The sequence below is a fragment of the Nanorana parkeri genome, unplaced genomic scaffold, assembly GCF_000935625.1.
Source record: "Nanorana parkeri isolate BGI_ZX_2015 unplaced genomic scaffold, ASM93562v1 scaffold685, whole genome shotgun sequence".
Classification (NCBI taxonomy): domain Eukaryota; kingdom Metazoa; phylum Chordata; class Amphibia; order Anura; family Dicroglossidae; genus Nanorana; species Nanorana parkeri.
The window spans coordinates 282147-302717 of NW_017306953.1; positions in this window are offsets into that span (position 1 = coordinate 282147).

Below are 20571 nucleotides of genomic sequence, written 5' to 3' on the forward strand. Positions count from 1 at the left end.
CCTCAGATGGAAATGTTTACTTCCAATAGAAGATACTGTGCTGTTAGAGAATTTGTTGTGTGTGCCGTTCCCCAGTTTTCTGCAACATAAAAGGACAATAGATGGTAAACTAGGTTGACTCTCTGCTGCCCTCGCTTAAATATTAAAGCGGCTTTTAGTAAAAGTATTAAATGGTTAAAAGTGGGCATTTTGTGACCACAATATTTATGAGTTCATTTCCGCGTTGACAGCTTTTTATTAGTCTGCCTGAAAAACTGCCGTAATATACAAGGATTCAGAGGCTCAAATCAAACAAAGAGGGCGAAGCTCTATTACAGAGACTGGAGTGGCAACAGGTAAGCTCAGGTTGTGCTACGCAGGGGTAACAGATACCTACGAGTGGGATATTAGAAGTAAAACACCTTTATTTAATGTATTTGTATAGTGACAAGAGATTACACAATGCTTTACAACAAACACAATATTGTGGAAATCGGGGTTGCAGGGGTTTACAGTCATGACCGGACCTCTGGCCTGACCTTCTTCCTACAATATCACGCTGGTCACAGCTGTGCACAAGGAAACTACTGGGAAACAGTGCAGAGAGCATTGAAGAATTCCATAGGCTCCCTGCAATTGTTCAATGGAACCTATCACTGTTCTGTCATTCTATTGATTCCCTATAGGTGAAGGGTGCCCAATGTGCTCTGCACCAAAGCTTGTGACCATTAGTGCTCTGCTTTGCAATAAGTGTAAGGTAAGGCAAGCGATTCTGTTAATGTGTTCAGTAAGGAAGGTGGGGGGTACCCAGTGTACTCAGTAAGGAGGTTGAGGGGTGCCAAATGTGCCCAGTTAGGAGGGTAAGGGCTGCCCAGTATGCTCAAGAGGGAGGGTAAGGGATGACCAGTGTGTGCTCAGTAGCGAGGGTAAGGGAGTCCCAGTGTTCTCCTCAGGGAGGATTAAGTGTACCCAGTGTACTTAGTAAGGAGAGTAAGGGGTGCCCAATGTGCTCTGCACCAAAGCTTGTGACCATTAGTGCTCTGCAATAAGTGTAAGGTAAGGCAAGCGATTCTGTTAATGTGTTCAGTAAGGAAGGTGGGGGGTACCCAGTGTACTCAGTAAAGGAGGTGAAGAGTGCCAGCGTGCTAAACAAAGAGGGTAAGGGATGCCCAGTCTGCTCCGTAGGGAGGGGTGCCCAGTGTCATCAGTAGAGAGGGGTCCCCAGTGTGCTCAGTGGGGAGAGTGAGTGGTGCTCAGTGTGCTCAGTGTGCTCAGTGCGTAGGGTGAGGGTTGCTCAGTTGTTCAGAAGGGGGTATGAGGGGTGCCCAATGTGCTTAATAGGGAGTGTGAAGAGTGCCCAGTGGGGAGAGTGAGTGGTGCTCAGTGTGCTCAGTGGGTAGGGTGAGTGTTGCCCAGTTTGTTCAGAAGGGGGAATGAGGGGTGTCCAATGTGCTTAGTAGGGAGTGTGAAGAGTGCCCAGTGTGCTCAGTAGGTAGGGCGAGGGGTGTACAGTGTACACAGCAAATACCAGTTCTCAGAAAGCTCATCACTTCCTTATATTAAGTATTGTAAAACCGTGAAGTTTTCAGCGATGAGCTTTTTCCGTCTCGGTAAAACTTTTCCAGAGTTGAAGTTTCTTTTCTGTGTGGGCTGAGGTATATTTTTACAGTTTACCTTCTACAGCCAGGTCTTTGTACCAAGCCATTGAAATGCTCGGCCACAAAAGGTGCAGGTTGATGCAGGAGAGAGTGAATATATGAAAGCCATATCTGCGTTTGATGTTCCGGCAAGTGACTGCATGCTGTGTGTATTAAACTCGGTGAAAAAAAAAAACCTGAACACTTGAACCTTTTTTAGAACTTTTATGCTGTACGGTTTTGTTAAGGAAAGGTCCAAAGGAACATTTAGAGTGTCCGCGGGAAAGAATTCCTCAAGTGATAAGAAACGCTATTCAGTCCGCTTTTTCATTCACAGTGCAATTCAAAGACCAAATTATCAATCAAAGGGAGCATGTGGATATCATGTAAAACAAACCGCCAGATCATTGTGAACTACTCAAAAACATTTCATGGGAGTCTGATTGGTACAATGGGAATGATGATCAGAGGCATTGGGAAAATAAGCTCTGCATTTCTTGGCTATGTCATGTGAAGTAGACACTCTGCATTCAGCAGTCAACTTCAGAACTCTTTTTACATAGAACTGATGGTTTCAAAGTCAGCAATCTCTCATAACAGTGGAAATAACTGTTAAATGAATGTCTCTGTGGAAAAAACGGTCACTTGTAATTTAAGTAAGACTTCTCATAGCTTGGAGCTATCTTATTTCAGAGCTCCTAGCTCCTCTTAGGTCACACCACCCCACTTGACCCAAGTACTTCTCTTTATGAGTAGTCCACAGCTGCAAACCTTAGTCTTTTTTTTTCTAGCATCAACTTAGCGCTCCTTACATAACAATAATGCTTTCTTTTTTTTGCGTACAGCCACCTATTCACTCACCTGACCCCATGAAACCCGAGCTTGGCAGCCCTTACTAAGAATAACTAGGACTGACCTCCACCTTGCTGTCATCCCCTTGACCAGCTATGCTGACTCCCGTTTCCAAGTAATTAAAGATGTTCCCTACAGCCGTCCCACTTCTGTGCCCCTCTACTCCCTGCTGCTCCAAGGCCTGGCCTTGGTTGGCCTTGTGGGAAATCCGGCCCTGCATATAATGACACACAGCTAAGGACTATTTGAGTATAACCTAGACTCTAATGACAGAAAAACATAAATACTGTCCAACAAGGTCCTAAGGTACTATGACATTTATGAGCCTCTAGAAATGCAGAGAGAAGAGACCATCAGAAAAAGCAGCGAAACATTCATCTATGGGTTTATTTTGTCTGGAATGTAATGTGAGCCCCAAATAGAAAAATTAAGAGGAGGAGCATTTAAGGCTGGACCGCCTGGCCTTGTGAGAGCAGAAGATGTTACATTTGTAGTTATGCAATAGTGACTCCTATCCCTCAGCATAGTGGGGGATAAACAGGTTGTTGCCTGGAAGAAGAATAGTCTGCTCTACATATATGGCGCTGTCAATCAGCATGAAGGGATTGCTGAGCGGTTTTCCAGATTGCAAGAAAGGAAGCAAAAGTGTGTAAAGTGATAGACACTGATTTATTCCCAACGGACTGAAATTCTTCTTTAATTCTAAATGGGCTTTACTCTGCATGACTCCCCTGATTGATTGAGACAGGGAAGTATGGTACCTCATCAGATGGCATTTGGCACAGGACAATCCATTAACCTCCATTGCCCAATATCACCGCTCCTTCTCAGCAGCACCAGAGAGAATGGCGGGTGCATATCGGCCGAACCGGTCTTGCTCCAGCATCAGCAGTTACTCACAGAAATCGGTAGAGACTAAGCCCAACATGTCAGAGTGAAGAGGATCCACGGAGGGACAATGTCTACCTGTGTGCTACAATGAACTTTTTAAGAGAAGAGGAACTACTGGACAATCCATATCAGTTTTTAGAAAATAGAAATTCAATAAAGAGATGGGAAGTGAGGAAGAGGAGGGAGAAGAAGGAGGAAGAGGTAAAGAGAGAAGAGGAAAAGATGAGGGGGGAGAGGAGGGAAAAGTAAAAGAAAAGGAAAAAGAGGAGAGGGGAGGGAAGGGAAAGAAAATAAAGGCAAAGGATTCGGTGGGAAAAGGGTAAGAAAGGAAAAAGAAAATAAGTTAAGGGAACATCAAATAAAAAGAAGGGTAAAGGAAAGAAAAGAACAGAAAAAAGGAGAAAAGGAAAAGAAAGGAAAGGGGACAGGAAAAGGGAAAAGAAGAGGAAAGGAGGGAGAAGACAAGGAAAAAGAAGAAGGGAAAGAAAGGAAGGGAAAGGAAAAGGAAAGGTGAAGAAAAGGAAAAGGAGAGGTAAAGGAAAAGGAATGGGAACAGGGAAAAGAAAAAAAAAGGAGGAGGGGGAAGGAAAATAAAGCAAAAAGAAAAGAAGGGAATGAAAGGAAGGGAAATGAAGCAAGAAAGAATTCAAGGTAAAGCAAGGAAAAGAAAGGAATGGAAAGGAAAAGACAGTTAAGCAAAAAGAGGGGATAAAGAATTTCCCTATAATTTTCATGAAACAAAATAAATGCTGTGTTCAAGACCACGGTCTAGTTTGCCTGTCCAGTAAATACGGCCCTAACTACAGCTTCTTCCTGATAAACATGAACAATATGCTTCTCACAACAAAAGACACTTTTAAGCCTTCATTTAGACTTGCCATAGACATGTCAGACCATGTGGTTGGAAGATCAAACAGCTAAAATCTTCAATAAGTTACCTACAATCAATTTATGTGGACGTTTCCTCTGTGAGCACACACCCCCCGCGCCTCTTTTCTTAAGGACAACATAGCTCTGATTATGGAAAACTCTGAGCAAATGGCTCCCCCTAGCCAAATGGTTCAACCTGGAGATGCCTACATATATAGCCGCGTACCCTTAGAAGTACAATCATTTCCAAATCTGATTGTTCGTGCCCAAAAGTCTGGTGTCTAGGGGCTGCCTTGAAAGCATCTGGGAGAAATGATCCCATTCACAGCATTATATTGCACAATGCATCTGCTGTGTCATGTCAGTGATTGCTATAGGAATCTGGAAACATTCTCCTCTACAAAGCAGGAACAATGACACAATGAAAGTGAGGTGTTCTTTCAAGGTGACCGGAGAGAAGGGACACACTGCACGCTGCTGTTTGAAGTTCCTTCCTAGTTAAAACGTTCTGTTTGACAGTTCAGAAAGCAGAGTGGTCAGCCCTCCTCTTTAATCTGGAAAACCTGCAGAAATGATTAAAAAAAAAAGACACAGATGCCAGATACAGGTTCCATAAAAGAATAAAAAGCATCAAATAATTGTTTTCTATAGAGATAACAATTTGAAATAGGTTTTTGTTAGCGTATGTCTTTTGTTGTGTTGCCTGTATTCTTTTCTGCATGTTATGGCGAAAAAACACTATGGAGTTACTCCCTAAGCTGCCCAAGGCAGCCAAGTGAATAACCCACATTGGTTCGACCTCATCTGGAGTACGCGGTCCAGTTCTGGTCACCAGTACTAAGAAAAGATGTCCTTGAGCTGGAAAAAGTCCAGCGGAGGGCAACCAAACTAATTAGGGGTATGGAGGACCAGAGCTACGAGACGAGGCTACTAAATTTAAACATGTTCACATTGGAGGTGAGGAGATTAAGGGGGGATATTATTTGTATGTACAAAATGTTCAATGGTGACAGCAACATTAGCGATAAACTATTTAAAATTAACTCCGTTACAAAAACTAGAGGCCATAACCTAAAATTGGTGGAAAAAAAATTCCAGCACAAGGGGCGAAGGGGGTTCTTTACAGTTAGAGCGCTTAGGGTCTGGTCAGTGATTTCAGCAAAAAATGTGGAACTGTTTAAGAAACTTTTGGACGATTTTTTAAGGGACCGTAATATACAGGGGTACAGGTACTCCTAAAAATGAGATCCTATAGGTTGGACTTGATGGACTAATGTCTTTATTCAACCTCAAATACTATGTAACTATGTAAACCAGTCGAAGTGAAGTGAATCAAACGCTGTACGGCTGATTTCAGAACATCTGGATCGGCTGAGCCCAAGCTCCGGCAGCACACTCGCTGGGGCCGAAAAGGCAGTGAGTGAATTGCCGAATGCCGCAGAGTCGAAAAAGGGAATGCTGCCATCTGACAGATGCCGGCAAAGGAAAAACAATTTGGCGGAGCTAGCTGTGACATCTAGCTCTGCCCAACTGTTTCCTATCGGCCAGCACCTGCCAGAGTCTTCTAGCAAGTCCCGGCCAATGAATAACAACTGGGCAGAGCCGGATGTGACATCACGGCCAGGTCCACCCAGTTGTTATTGTTTAATAAAAGATCAGTGTCCCCAGGTCATTTGGGAACTCTGATCCGTCATTACAACTGGGCGGAGTGAGCCAGGAGATCACGGCTGGCTCCACCCAGCTGTCGTTTGCGTGGAGATCAGTCGGCTTTGACCGACCTTTCTCTACGCTTTGGCTGTTACTTCTGAAGCATATGCCTTTGGCTCGACTGAGCAGCTCAGCTGCTGTACGGGCTATTGTGAATAGCCCGTACAGCAGCCCTTTGGTTCGAACCGAAGGGCAGAGGTGGCCGAAGAGAGCCGAAGGGTCAGCCAAAGCTACAGCTGGATCCTTCGGCTCTTTAGTGATTAACCCCCTATGAATTACTTTGATAGTGTCCATAGAGTCTTATACTGGAGTACCCCATTGTTATCCTTGAGCATATGCTTCTTATCCCCACGCCACAGATCTCAAGTCCATTCGTTTACAGGTTCCAAAGGGATGCCCGTTTTGGAATCATTCTGGTATCTACCAATTGCCCTAATTCTTGCTCAGACTGTAATATTCATTATCATGAACTGAGCACTGGGTCAGTCAATGAAGTTCATTACATTGGCTGCTTTGGCAATGTCCATGCTATTTATACACTATAAGCCCAAAAATATGTGGACCATATAGTGTTTCTATTTGAAGGGGGCTGTTAATGCTACAGAATAAAGACATTTTTGACAATTGTGCGCTCCCAGCTTTGTGGTAAAACTTTGGGAAAGGCCCTTTGCTGTTCCAGCATGGCTGTACCCTTGTGCAAGTTGAGTTGCTTGCACCTTATTAAGATGAATTGAGATGCCAGTTTCCAGCCAGTTCTTCCCATCTAGAATCAGTACAGTTGAGTTGAAAGAGGACAATTTCTCACAGACACACTCAAATGTCTCATAAAAAGCCTTCACCGAAGAGTGGACGTTGTTATAGCTTCGGATGGGGGGGTTCAAATCTATGTTAATGCTCATGGTGGTCTCCAGCACAGTGTCTGCTTCCATCCGTGGCACTCGTGCTCCTCGCTGCCCTGCAGCCTTCTGTTCCAACCCCAGGGGTTGCAGGACACATGGGCATTAACATAGATTTGACCCCCATCTGAAACTATAACAACGTCCACTCTTCAGTCTGGCAGCGAAGTCAGCAGGCCAAAGGTCACAACCGGGCGGGCAGCGCGGGAACAGATTTAGGAGACAGGAATCTTGGTCCAGAACGCCAAGGATCAGAGCCAGCCGGGCAGCAAGGTATCGAATCAGAAGGCAAGAGCGAAGTCTAGGAAGCAGGCTAAGGTCAGGGGCAGGCAGCAAGCAGCAGAATGGTCCAAGACAATCCAGGTCAAAGCAAGTCACAGGCAAATCAACAGGAAGCACTAGCTGACAAAACCATCAGCAATGTTGTGATCTCAGACTCGTTCTTATATAGCCACCTATGAGGTAAGATGTCATTTCCTGTGCGCCTGCCTTTTGCACGTCTTTCCGTGCACTTTCGGTTGCACGCGCATGCACACTACAGTCCGTCTTCGGAGATGGGGTCTTTGCACATGCGCGGCTACCATTTTACCCTTACACATGGCTTTGGAATGGAATGGCAAACAAGCTCATATAGGTGTGATGGTCAGGTGTCCACAAACCTTTGACCATATAATATACTTATCTTGACCATACCACCTCTTTTTTTTTATGGGGCCATTAAGCCCCCTCGATTTGCATGTTTGTGTTTCCTTTAACACGCCACTCATTTTGAGATGATGAGAATGACAGATGCTGCAAACAAGTTCATTATAAAAGTTGACATTGACCTCTAGGAAGAAGTGAAACCCAGCAGAGCAAATATTACATGATTTAATTGTACTTTTCCATAGCCTACAGGATGGTAATGTCAGAGGGAATCGAGTGCTCCCTCTAAACGATTCGCTTCCTCTGAACTCTTACTGGCATCCCCTGAGCTCCTCTCCCTTCCAGCCCTCCATGCCCGGCGCCTTCCATCACTCTGTGTTACAGTTATGCAGCTGACAGCACTTTTAACTAGTTTTCCAAACTGCGTTCAGACATCCTGAGCACTTGGCTGGGTGACATACGCAAACTCCCAGGAGACTTATCTTGTAATAAACTTGTAATGACATACTCTGCAAATTTCACAAGGCTAATATTAAACTTTGTAAAAAGTAGCTTTATATATGAGGATGGCGAGAGTTCTTTAACATAAAACAGTTTCCTTTGATCACTCAGAGATTTTGTGAGCTCAATAGGGGCTTTCACAACAAATTAGTTTATATAACCTGTCAATGCTGAGAAATTAAAATCCAACTTTGAGCTTTTTTTTGTCTTAAAATGACACACAAAAACAATTAAACTCAGTATGAAATATTCGGCTCCTCTCCGGTACTGTCCTTGCAGTTGCTTTTCTCTGCCACAAGAGGTCCTCAGTCTTCCAGGTTGAAGGCTGAGGACATCTTGTGGCAGAGAAGAGCAACTGCAAGGACAGCACTAGATAGGAGGTGAGTATTTCATACTGAGTTCAATTCATCCCTGCAGACTGAGGACATACTGTGTCCCGGAGGGCATTATCACAGAACCCTGTACACTAAATGAAATGATGTATAGAGCGACACTGATGTTGTCATGTCAGCACCGCTCTCTGCATCATTAAGACCCACCCAGAGAAGATATCACGTACCTGGCTGGAGACTGGTTGGATGAGGAGGCTCCCCTTGCACCTTGTGTCCCCCAAACTCTCATGATGGGAACAAAGCCTGAGACACAGCAAGTAGCACGGGTACCAGTGGATGGGGCAACCCCGTGCCAGGCAGAAGTTCAGAATCTGGATCGGGTAGAGCAGAGCTGAGGTCACACTAGGCGTGCAGCAGGGTACAAGAGCAAAAGGCAGAATCGAGGTAAGGCAAACCAGGGGTCACACCAGTCGGGCAGTGAATTACAAGGGATGAGGCAGAGGCAGGGTCCAGTAACAATTCCAAGGTCAATAGGCAGGCAGCAATCAGGAACAGTCAGCTTCAATCCGGGTCAAGGTGCAGGAGCAGAAAACAGGCCGAGCAAACAGGATCACAGGGAACAACTGAAAGACCATCCAGCAACTAAGCCCAGTCGGTGCTTGCTTTAAATAGGAAGATCAATTCAGAGGTACTGCATCACTTCCTGTGTGCTAGATTAGCACATCTGTGCGCCAGATTAGCGCGCCTGTGCGCGTACGTCCCGATGCGCACGCATGTGCGCAAGTGCCCGTTTTCCTATGTTACAAAAAACGGGGCCACGCACATGCGCTGTAGACCTGGATACCTTACAGAAGATCATAAATGGAAGAGGGTGCTGTGAATCATTTGACCGGCCTCTAGACTTTTGGAAAGGTATGTATTAAAAATAAAAAAGTCGATGGAGGAGTAGCACTTATGGGGGGTTGGGGGGGGGACTGCAATAAAGTCATTGTCAGAGGTTTTTCTCTGTGTCTCCGTTGGAAAGATTTCCCAGTTCTGTCCTGAAAGAATTTTCCCAGTAGGGACATAGATGAAAATAAATACACAACAGACTCTCTAAACCTACAATGCTTTAACCAAAATATTTGGCTTGAGTTCGGCTTTTAATCCTAAATACCAGAAACAAAAGCTAAATACACAGCGGAAATCCACACTTGTGAACTTTAGCTGCCCGAGGATTTGCAATTCTGTTTGGTATTCTCGCAATGCTGGAATGTCGAAATAAAGCACAAACTTCGAGGCACAATGCAGGTTGAGCTGCGTAAACATTGTTTGGCACCTTTACAGTACCAGAGCACCAAAACAGGATAGAAAAGTGGCAGGAGCCGGTAATGGTGGCAGGTAACATTTTTTTTTGGGGGGGTGGGGAACCAGATGACACTTAAAGGTTTAGCCTGTAGCATCAGCAACAGGGTTTTGTAGTCATTTGTTGCCAAGACTGGTTCATTTTAATGAAAGTGAGCTGGTCCTCACGATCAGGGGACAAAAGGATTCACCTTCCCGTAAAAAAAAAACTTGCTGCAAGCCAGAAGCTCCAGCACATACTGTGCAAGCTCAAGCAAGTGGTCCAGCCTGGACACAAAATAGTCCATGAGGTCCTAACCTCTGAGAGTGCCCACATCAGTCCCAGACCTGATGTAGTAAGCAATGATGTGGTTTAGCTCCTGCCTGTGAGTGCTTCCTTCAGCCAGGCCACTGTGGTTGAAAAATAACTACTTTCAGTGATCAGAGGATAAAGGCACATGGGGCATCAAAGGGGATCATCCACCATCAGGAAATGCAGCAAAGAGGTTCTTACACAGAACCACTAGTGCCTTATTTTGGGACTCCCTCTGGGATGGTGGCACAAGACTGACCATTTTACCCTTGAATCGGGAATCCCATAGGGTGGCCATCCAATAATGTTCCCTCTCCTTGATGACTCGAAAACCCCATTTGCCACAAATTGCCTGCAGCAAGGGACTAGGTGCTCAGGGTGGCTGGGGACAACACTATCCTCAACAATCTCACCCCACCCACATACAATATGGGGGTTAAGGATGGATGAAAGGTCCCACTTGAAGCTTGTCCCGTTTCCTCCTCCGTCTCACCTCTAGCACCCCAACCTTTCTCCTCCTCCTAGTATTTTTCCTTGACCTCCTGCTGCCTTTCAGTAATGGACTCACCCTCTTAGAGCTAACACTCTATCAAGCCTTGCTATCTGGGTGGGTGGGTGGGGGCAGGGCTGGATTTTCCACAAGGCCACCAAGGCCAGCACAGCCGCCAGCTGGGTAGTTTTTTTTTCTTCATTTAGCCCTGCTTCGGGCAAGCAGGGCTAAATGTACAGCGGGTAAGCCACCAATCGTTTTGTACAAGTGATCGCGACAATGCCGCTGAGATCACTTGTAATATGCCTGCAGGTCTGTCCTCCCCCGCCGCCCGCCACCCCCTCCATGGTCCACCCCCACCTCCAGCTGCCTCTGTCTCCACTGGCAGCCTCCCTCCCTGCCATGGTTTTCAGGGTCTCCTGCTCTTCTGGGAACCTGGGCCGAAGGCAAAGGTCAGGATGGAGAATAAGGAGCAGAGCAGAGAATGTCCATTCTCTGCTCCATGTGAACACTGAGACGGGAGAACTGTACTCGCAGCCTTCCCCTCTCATCTGCTGCAGGAGAGCCAGCACAGTGATGTGCTCATACTCTTCTATTGGAGTGTCAGGTTCAGTAAAGAGAATCTGTCACCTCCAAATGCTATCACACAGGGGATTGTTAGCTCCTAATGGGTGGGGGATCGTGATACTAATATTTTACTGCTCCAACTAAAAGGAATTAAATATTCCGGAATGTGTTATCACAGATGGCTGTATCTCTAGAGTGCATGTATGACTTTACAAGTCCTTTGGTATATCAAACTATTTCTACACCCGTTTCAGCTATTTAATTCAAGAGTTGCCCTTTAAACACTGCAGATCTCGGTAACCCAGTATGAGCGATTGTATCTATTTCCATTGTCATAATCTGGAGATATTCATCTCCGGGACTGCCAGTTCTACCTCTTGACACAATGCGAGATGGTTTTGACACCATCAACAAGCTACAGCTTCTTCCTCACTAGAACGCATCAGAAATCCTGAGAGTAGAGCGGAGCTTCTGGCTGGCTGAATAGAAAGCTCTCTGTGTCTTGATGGGAAACCTTTATGTATATCTCACCTGACACATTAGCGGCAAAGCGAAGCAGTTCTGCCTGTCAGTCTGCTTAGCGTGGTGTGAAAGGTTACATAACCAGAAAAGTGTCTGTGCTGCCGAGCCCCGATCTGATGCAATAACATTAAAATAAATCGTGAAAGACAGTCGCGGAGCAGCGCTAATGAAAGTGACAAACATGTCAACATGGATAAGAAACTGACAGACTCTCGTAATGCAAATATGCTGCCGGGGAGGAGGAACGGCTCTAGTTAAAGGAAAAGAAGTGGGGGGGAGAGGTAAAAGTAGAGCAAAACACCAGCATGCTGGCTGGTGAGTGTGCTGGGAAACTTTTTGCTGTTGTACTGTATAAAGCCCTTCCATGTGCACCTTGCTGTAAAGCTGGTGATGACTTAATGAGTGCGTTTGCCATTTGTTTTGCTTGACTGATTTGGTGCAGTGACACATTGGGGGTCTCAGCTGCCGTTGTGAAGTGCGGGGGTCCCTTGTGCATCCCTGTGCCTTTAAGGCGGTTGGGGTTCCTCCTGACAAACCTGCACCCAATTTGATCTTTTGCCACATGTGCTCCAAGATGGAGACTCTCATAGGTTAAAGTTACGACGGCACTATATAGAGGTGGCTTGGCGAGGCTGTGCGGCTTTCACATTTTCTGCAGAAGACGTGTATCCAAAACCTTTGTTTTTAACCTTAGCGGTGAGACAAGTTTTTTTGCATGCTGGCTGGTGAGTGTGCTGGGAAACCTTTTGCAGCGGTAAAAGTAGATTGCAAGTTTTTTGTTTAGTAAACATATTTATTGGTAATTGAAGTGCGGAATGTACTATTGCTCAGAAGGACAAGGGGTGGAGGTCAGTTACCAGAGGAAGAAGTCTTCCTGAAGAAATTTAGTACATTTGCAATCACAATCCCCTTACCAACATGCTAAAGTGTACACTCATGTTGTCACGATCTGGATCAGGCTCGGAGTCCAGTAGCTGAAGCAGCAGGCAAAGTCGTAGTCAAAAAGGCCGAGTTCGGTATACAAGCAGACGGTAGTAGTGTAGGAGCAGGCAGATGCATTATTAGAGAACAAGCTGAGGTCAGTAGCCAAAGGTATCAGGTATGAAGCGGAAGACGATGAGAGTAGTCGGTGAATCAGCAGCCAAAGGTCAGTACACGGGTAGCAGTACGAGCAGATTGTATTACAGGAGTAGCAAGGAAGCAAGATATTGGCAGGAGCACAATATTCTGGCAAACAGGAAGTGCAGAGGCGTGGCTTACATAGGACATTCAAGGGAGGAGCAAGGAGTTCAGAGTTCAGCAGAAACTAGGTGTACCTGAAGATTACATAGGAGATCAGGCAAGGAGCTCTCCAAGGTTCCAAGGTGGCTCAGCAGGTAGAACCACTGCCAGCTATGGCAGAGGCCCTGGGTTCAGATCCGGTTCCTGACACATGTTATGTTTAATATATATGTGCAGTCCTTCTAGTAGAACTGTGATGTTTTGGTGATTTACAGGCAAATAAGGTGCAAGAAGCAATGTGTGTTCAGAATTTGTGTAAAAAAATTAAGATTCACTCTATGGCCAACATGTTGTGAATACCTGACCATCACACCTACACTAGATGGCCAAAGGTATGTGGACCTACCTTCAAATGATTGAGTTCAGGTTGATAATAGTTATCATATTCGTTATTATTATTATTAATAAATAGTTAAAGTTATTTAGCTCTAGAAGTTGATCAGCTTTATACAGACATATACAGAAGAACTTTATACAGACATACAGCGGAACAATAGATTAAACCTAAGAACATAAACACTCGGCACGTGTCCAGTCTATGTGCTTGGGCTGAAACATAATTCATATAGAAGGGTCTAGAACAACTAAGGAGACATACTGTCTAAGGAAGATTCATGGCTAGTTGCAGTGACGTAGGACTTGGCAACCAATGATATTGTAGCCCACACGGTTGTATATTTTTTAACTTGCTATTGCCTTGTCCCTGCTTAATTTTTCTCCCCTTTCTGGTCAGGTGGATAATGCTGGTGATATTTCAGCTTCTTTATCCCTGGTAAGCTTCTTACTGCGAGGCCTTTCATTTGCATCTTGGGAAATAACACTGCTAAATAGTCTCCCAAAAAAAGAGATAAATCACAAATACAAAGAAAAACAAAAAGTATGAACTAAACTTCCCCAACTACAACAACAACAACAACAAAAAACGATATAAAAAAAGAGCAAATTTCACCCAAGCAACTCAATGAACAATTTAAGGAGTTGATTTATAACCCAGTTGCACAGCAAACAGCTAGGCAAACGAGATTTACAATGTAATATGGCCACTAGATGGAGCCCAGGAGTGCAGGAAATGTCTATGCTCCATCTAGTGGCTGTAACGAGCCGTGAACCTCAATCGCATATTTAGGGGTTTTAAATAAAACCAACTTTGGTGAAATTGTGCTAATAATGAAATCAGTAACCTTGAAGTAAGCCCTCGCTCTGCTCATCTCTTCTGATTTCCTATAGTTGCCTGGCTCTCAGGCTGATCCATTGATTTAATTTCTTTGTAAGCCACTGACCTGGAACAAGTGTGCACATCAGGAAGGTCAGAGGGAAATCAGAAGTTCTTATTTGCATGCTCGCTTTGGGTAAGTGACTCTGAGAATGGAAGCTAGTGGATCAGCATGACAGATAATACTAGTATTGGCTCCTTCATGTTGCTCTCAGTAAATGATTCCTTCAAATCAATGTTGCATATTTGCAGGAAAATTGCCTTCAACACGGGCACTCTGCCACTTGCCCAGGAAGCAATTTGTGTGTCACAGTCTCTCTCTTTTTTAATTTTACTTCCTGAAATAATCTCTCCTCTGAATAAAACAGATTGCTGGCATGGATTTTGCGCAGCACGAGAGCAGACACTGTACCTGTCGTCTTCCATATTACCACGTCAGTGGCGGCGAGGAGAAGTATCAGGTAGTATGGATTTTTATACAGCCTAAAGACCTTTAATCATAGAGAGGTCAGGTAATATAGCGAGAACTTTACAGAAGGTAATAAAAGAGACTGCAATGCGTGCCGGGAAGTGAAAAATGCCTCAGGCCCAGACATGACACTTTTAGGTCAGCAGCAGTGTGAGCTATTATGGTCCCAAAATTATATCCTCGTCAAGAATGAATGTGTTGCTTGATACAATGTGCATTATAAAGATCTTTTGTGTTAATTCAGTTGACTTAAAAGATGACAAGTGCTCGGTGTAACATTGAGAAGCTCGCCGAGCGGATTGTTCCAACGATAGGTGGCTTAAATGGTAGAACAGAGCAGCACATGGGAAGATAAGTATCAGTGAGTGGGGGTTGGGCTACCAAGAGAACCTTTACTTTACCCTGAATGGTTCCTTTTAAGGAGAACAAAACCCAACGTTGCTTAGTTGAGAGTTTACATATTTAGTGTTGGGCCACTCTTGACCCCAAGAGCCCTGAGGTGGACCCCCAAAGGCAAGGAGCATCAACATTTCACTCTCAGAGGCAGATACTTAGACAGTGAAGGGATGTGTGATCAACAATGCGCCAGTCATTTTAACTTCCTTTTTTATAAGCTTTATTGAGAACAGCGTAACTGGGAGAGAGGGTATGGGGCTTAGGATATCCATAGCAAAAATAGAACACAGACTCCAGACTCACCAATCCCTTCAGACTTCCACAGTGCAGAATAAATAGGAGAGCCGAAGGCAGCCGGTGAAATCAGCCGTACAAGCCAGAAGTGAATAGCCGAACAGCTTTCGGCTCACTTCTCTTCAGCTGGGTTATTCACTCGGCTGCCTTCGGCAGCTTTGTGAACAACCCTGTGATTGTTATCCAACGTCATTCAGTCCACTTTCTGTGAGCCTTTTGGACACACCCCTTGGGTGCGGTGTCATCCCACCAGTCTGGGTTAACAGTACTGAACTAGAGAACGGTGCTCACAGATAACCATTTTAGCACCATTCTGTAAAGCAGTACCACCACCACCAGGGAAGAGAAGAAGAGGAAGAGTACCCCACTTACCCTGTGACCAGACAGAAGAAACCCGGAAAAAATGTGTGTATACTGAAATTGAAAAAAATTATAAGATAGCAGAAGATCTGAGACTGGAATACCCAACCTGGAATTAGGATTTAATTATAGACACTATTATGCAGACTTAGAAGGACAATGCTTGACCTCAGTGATAAGTGAACTAGCACGGGTCCAGTTTGGTTGGATGTTCAACGAACCCAGGCAGAAGCCTATCGATCAATGACACTGTGCAGGCCACTCAGCGCTCTTGGTTTCTAGGATGCTAGTGGCTGGCCCCACTGAGCCATTGGTTGCTGACGGGTGCACGATAACAACCAATGACGTTGTGGGCCTGCCAGCATCTTAGCAACCAATGACACTGTGCAGCTTAATAGCTGTCAGAGCGCAATGAAAACCAGACAAGCAAAAGGTGCCAGTTAAAATATTTACTAAGAACAGTGTCCACAGGAGCAAGCAGAATCATAGACCGGAACAAGCCAGAGTCAGGAACACAGAGATCAGCACCGTCAGGAACAAGCCAGGAGCCAGGAAATCAGCGTTGACAGGAACAAGCCAGGAGCAGGAGCCAGAGGAGAACATCAGCCAGGATTGGGTCATACACAGAATCAGGATACTCAGAGCAGCAGGAATGCACTAGCAGGAAGACCACGCAAGGGCAAAGACAGACCGGACTGAGTGGTTTATATAGTGAATGGGGTGACATCATCACTCAGAGACAGGAAACTCCCATCTGACTCCCTCAGATGATGCTCTCCTGTCTGGCCATAAGAGAGAGCCTGGGAGTAGTGAGCAACGTTCCAGAGTCTGCTCATACAAATGAGGAATCACATGTGCGTTAAAATGGCAGCCAAGGCAGAATGCTGCAAACCAGTAAAGTCATGGTAGAAACCCTGACAATTGCCAGGCAATAGGGCGCACGGTGTCATTGATTGCTGGGACACAGACAGAGGTTTGGTGGGTGTGGGTGGACCTCTGTATTAGCCTGGTGGACTGTGAACAGTTCGGGTCAAACTCATGGTCAACCCGAAACCGAAGCTCATCTCTAGTCAAGAAAAGCAGCAAATGGCAGACTTTGATTGCACTCTGACTGTTAAAACTCCTGAATTGTCAGCCTTAGGCAAAGTAAAGCTAAAACAGGTCAAATCTAAACCTTTTATTAAGTAATCCTGCTTCATTTTAATAGTCAAAAGCTGTCTGCATAAACCCGCTCCTGACTGGGTGCCTTTTCTTCCTGAATTCCCCCACGTGATAAAGTGCTGCAGGATTTGTAATAAGAAGAAGAAGAAGAAGAAAAACATGAAGATATGACAATTCATTTTACACATATTTCAGTGTCTAGCTGAATAATCCTATTTCTTTGGTACAGATGCTTTATTTAGAACATTTTTTTTTCAGTGCTTAAAAAATGTGACTTGGCCTCTTCAAGGGTTCACAGTGCAATGCATGGCAGTGAAGCATTTGAGTCAGTATTCAATATTCTTGTGCATCCAATCTAAAAGATTTTTGAGTCAGTCTAAGAACACATTATTTTGCAACTGCTAAACTCACCTCGAGGTCACTAAACAAGTACAGCGGGTGACAACTGCCATCTTCCTGAAGTGAAAAAAAAGGCACCCCTGTGGCTGCTTGGGCATCGCACGAAACCACGGGGCAGGGTGGCAGCCGCAGTGTCCTTGGGCGACTGTTACTAGAACCTTTTAAGATTTGAACTCTGGCTTCTTTCAGCCATCTCTACTCTTTGTATTGTGTAGCGCTTCATTCAACGCCTGCAGCTGCACCACAAGCAAACGTATCCGGGGCAAGTGAGGGGTCGACACAAGAGCGCTGTGATAAATAGTTAAGCATGAGTTTAGGAAATATCAGATCATGTGCATAAACTAAAAGGGGTTTTGTGCAGTTTTATTTCATAGTATTTTTTTATATGGGCAAAGTGACAGAAGGCTCGATTCACAATCACAACACAACAGGACAAAAATACTTATTTTAAAAAAGTGACAGTGATTTTCAGTTGAGTTCAATGAGGTTTAAAAATTACAGTCACATGGCTAAAATAAAAATACTTATCTTTGTGTTAAAACAATAAATTGAGCCCTTTGTCTCCTTATATCCCACCTCCCCGACCCGCCGGCGCCTATACTCACCTTTGCAGCTCTCACTGTTCTCCTCACCTTTGCAGCTCTCCCATGCCGCCACATTCTCTTCACCTTTGCAGCTCTCCCATGCCGCCACATTCTCCTCACCTTTGCAGCTCTCCCCGTTCTCCTCACCTTTGCAACTCTCCCCGTTCTCCTCACCTTTGTAGCTCTCCCAGTTCTCCTCACCTTTGTAGCTCTCCCATGCCGCCACATTCTCTTCACCTTTGCAGCTCTCCCTGTTCTCCTCACCTTTGTAGCTCTCCCATGCCGCCACATTCTCTTCACCTTTGCAGCTCTCCCAGTTCTCCACACCTTTGTAGCTCTCCCATGCCGCCACATTCTCTTCACCTTTGCAGCTCTCCCCGTTCTCGTCACCTTTGTAGCTCTCCCATGCCGCCACATTCTCTTCACCTTTGCAGCTCTCCCTGTCCTCCTCACCTTTGTAGCTCTCCCATGCCGCTACATTCTCTTCACCTTTGCAGCTCTCCCAGTTCTCCTCACCTTTGTAGCTCTCCCATGCCGCCACATTCTCTTCACCTTTGCAGCTCTCCCTGTCCTCCTCACCTTTGTAGCTCTCCCATGCCGCCACATTCTCTTCACCTTTGCAGCTCTCCCCGTTCTCCTCACCTTTGTAGCTCTCCCATGCCGCCACATTCTCTTCACCTTTGCAGCTCTCCCTGTTCTCCTCACCTTTGTAGCTCTCCCATGCCGCCACATTCTCTTCACCTTTGCAGCTCTCCCTGTTCTCCTCACCTTTGTAGCTCTCCCATGCCGCCACATTCTCTTCACCTTTGCAGCTCTCCCTGTTCTCCTCACCTTTGTAGCTCTCCCATGCCGCCACATTCTCTTCACCTTTGCAGCTCTCCCTGTTCTCCTCACCTTTGTAGCTCTCCCATGCCGCCACATTCTCTTCACCTTTGCAGCTCTCCCTGTTCTCCTCACCTTTGTAGCTCTCCCATGCCGCCACATTCTCTTCACCTTTGCAGCTCTCCCAGTTCTCCTCACCTTTGTAGCTCTCCCATGCCGCCACATTCTCTTCACCTTTGCAGCTCTCCCTGTTCTCCTCACCTTTGTAGCTCTCCCATGCCGCCACATTCTCTTCACCTTTGCAGCTCTCCCTGTTCTCCTCACCTTTGTAGCTCTCCCATGCCACCACATTCTCTTCACCTATGCAGCTCTCCCTGTTCTCCTCACCTTTGTAGCTCTCCCATGCCGCCACATTCTCTTCCCCTTTGCAGCTCTCCCTGTTCTCTTCACCTTTGTAGCTCTCCCATGCCACCACATTCTCTTCACCTATGCAGCTCTCCCTGTCCTCCTCACCTTTGTAGCTCTCCCATGCCGCCACATTCTCTTCACCTTTGCAGCTCTCCCTGTTCTCCTCACCTTTGTAGCTCTCCCATGCCGCCACATTCTCTTCACCTTTGCAGCTCTCCCAGTTCTCCTCACCTTTGTAGCTCTCCCATGCCGCCACATTATCTTCACCTTTGCAGCAACCGCCTCAGCCTGGCTCATTATAGGGAAAGCCCTGATTGCACAGGATAGGAAGATATTATAAATACTACGTGTAAGCAGGAAGATCAGCTTTAATAACAGCCAGGACATTCCTTGGTCGGCAGTTTATTGCTTGCCTTTACTTATCTGAATTTGGTGTTTTAAAACAGACATTAAGCTTTCAATCATCTTAAAGTGCATGAGAAAAAAAAATGGAACTTCACTATCTTCTCCACCTCAGTTTTTTCGTAAATATCCCGGCCGGGATCACGAGAGGTAAATTACATTTTTTCGAAGCGAGGACAACTTTGTCAAACTGCCTAGAAGGAAGGTTAATGGATTTTCTACCAGCTGATATCCCCATTTACTGGCCTCTTTGAATGGCATGTGTCTTGGAAATAAATAAATAAAACACAGCCGAATTGTTACGTAAGGAGGCATCGGGGATGTTTTGTTATCAAATGAAATATTCAGCACATTGTGTCGCGTCAACCAACTACAGACAGTATAATCCGTCTGTTTTGTATTTAGACAGTGAGTATGGCGAGCCAATTTACAGGTACAAATGATAGGCGTAAAAAATGTATGAAGGGAAGGTGCGTTTCGATAAGATCACCTTGATTAACACGCAGTTGAGAAAAACGAGGTAAAAAAAAGCATGCAGAGCTCGTGCTCTCTTAAAGTTTGGAATGTACGGAGTGATTTATCATGTGAATTTATTTTGCCGTAAAATAACCAATATCGCCGTTACTGGCAATTAACCTTAAGTTTATGTTTAGCTGAAGCTTGCTTTGAGAAACTATCAGGGCTATTCACAAAAGGGTGCAGAGTTTGGAGAAGGGAACAATCTAGGACAACATAGTTGAACTGGAAAGTGAGCTGAAACATGCTTCCCCCCACTCTTACAACATGCCTGCAGGATGCCCTGTCTTACCATCTTACCACTGTGCCTGTGCACACGCACCCCTAGACCATGTCTGCATGCACCCTCCCCAGCTTTCTGGCTTTCATCAATTCACCTGTACAATCTCACCCATCCCAACTTCTTAACCAACGCGTGCATGCAATCCCCCTTCACCCCCACCATCATACTTGCCCATGGGCTCTTTGCTCTCAACTCCCCACCACCAGCACCATCTGAGCTACATAATCCACCAGATCCCCCAACCCTGCCTAGCTTTACAGCATTCGCCAATGTGCCTGTACAATCCCACCCCTCCTGTACAATGCCACCTCACCCCACCCTAATCTCTTACCCTATGCCTGCATGCAACCCCCTTCACTCCCACTATCATACCTGCACATGGCCCCTTTGCTCTCAACCCTACGCCGGCACCCTCTCCACCACTCCCAACACCATGTGAGCCACATAATCCACCACAT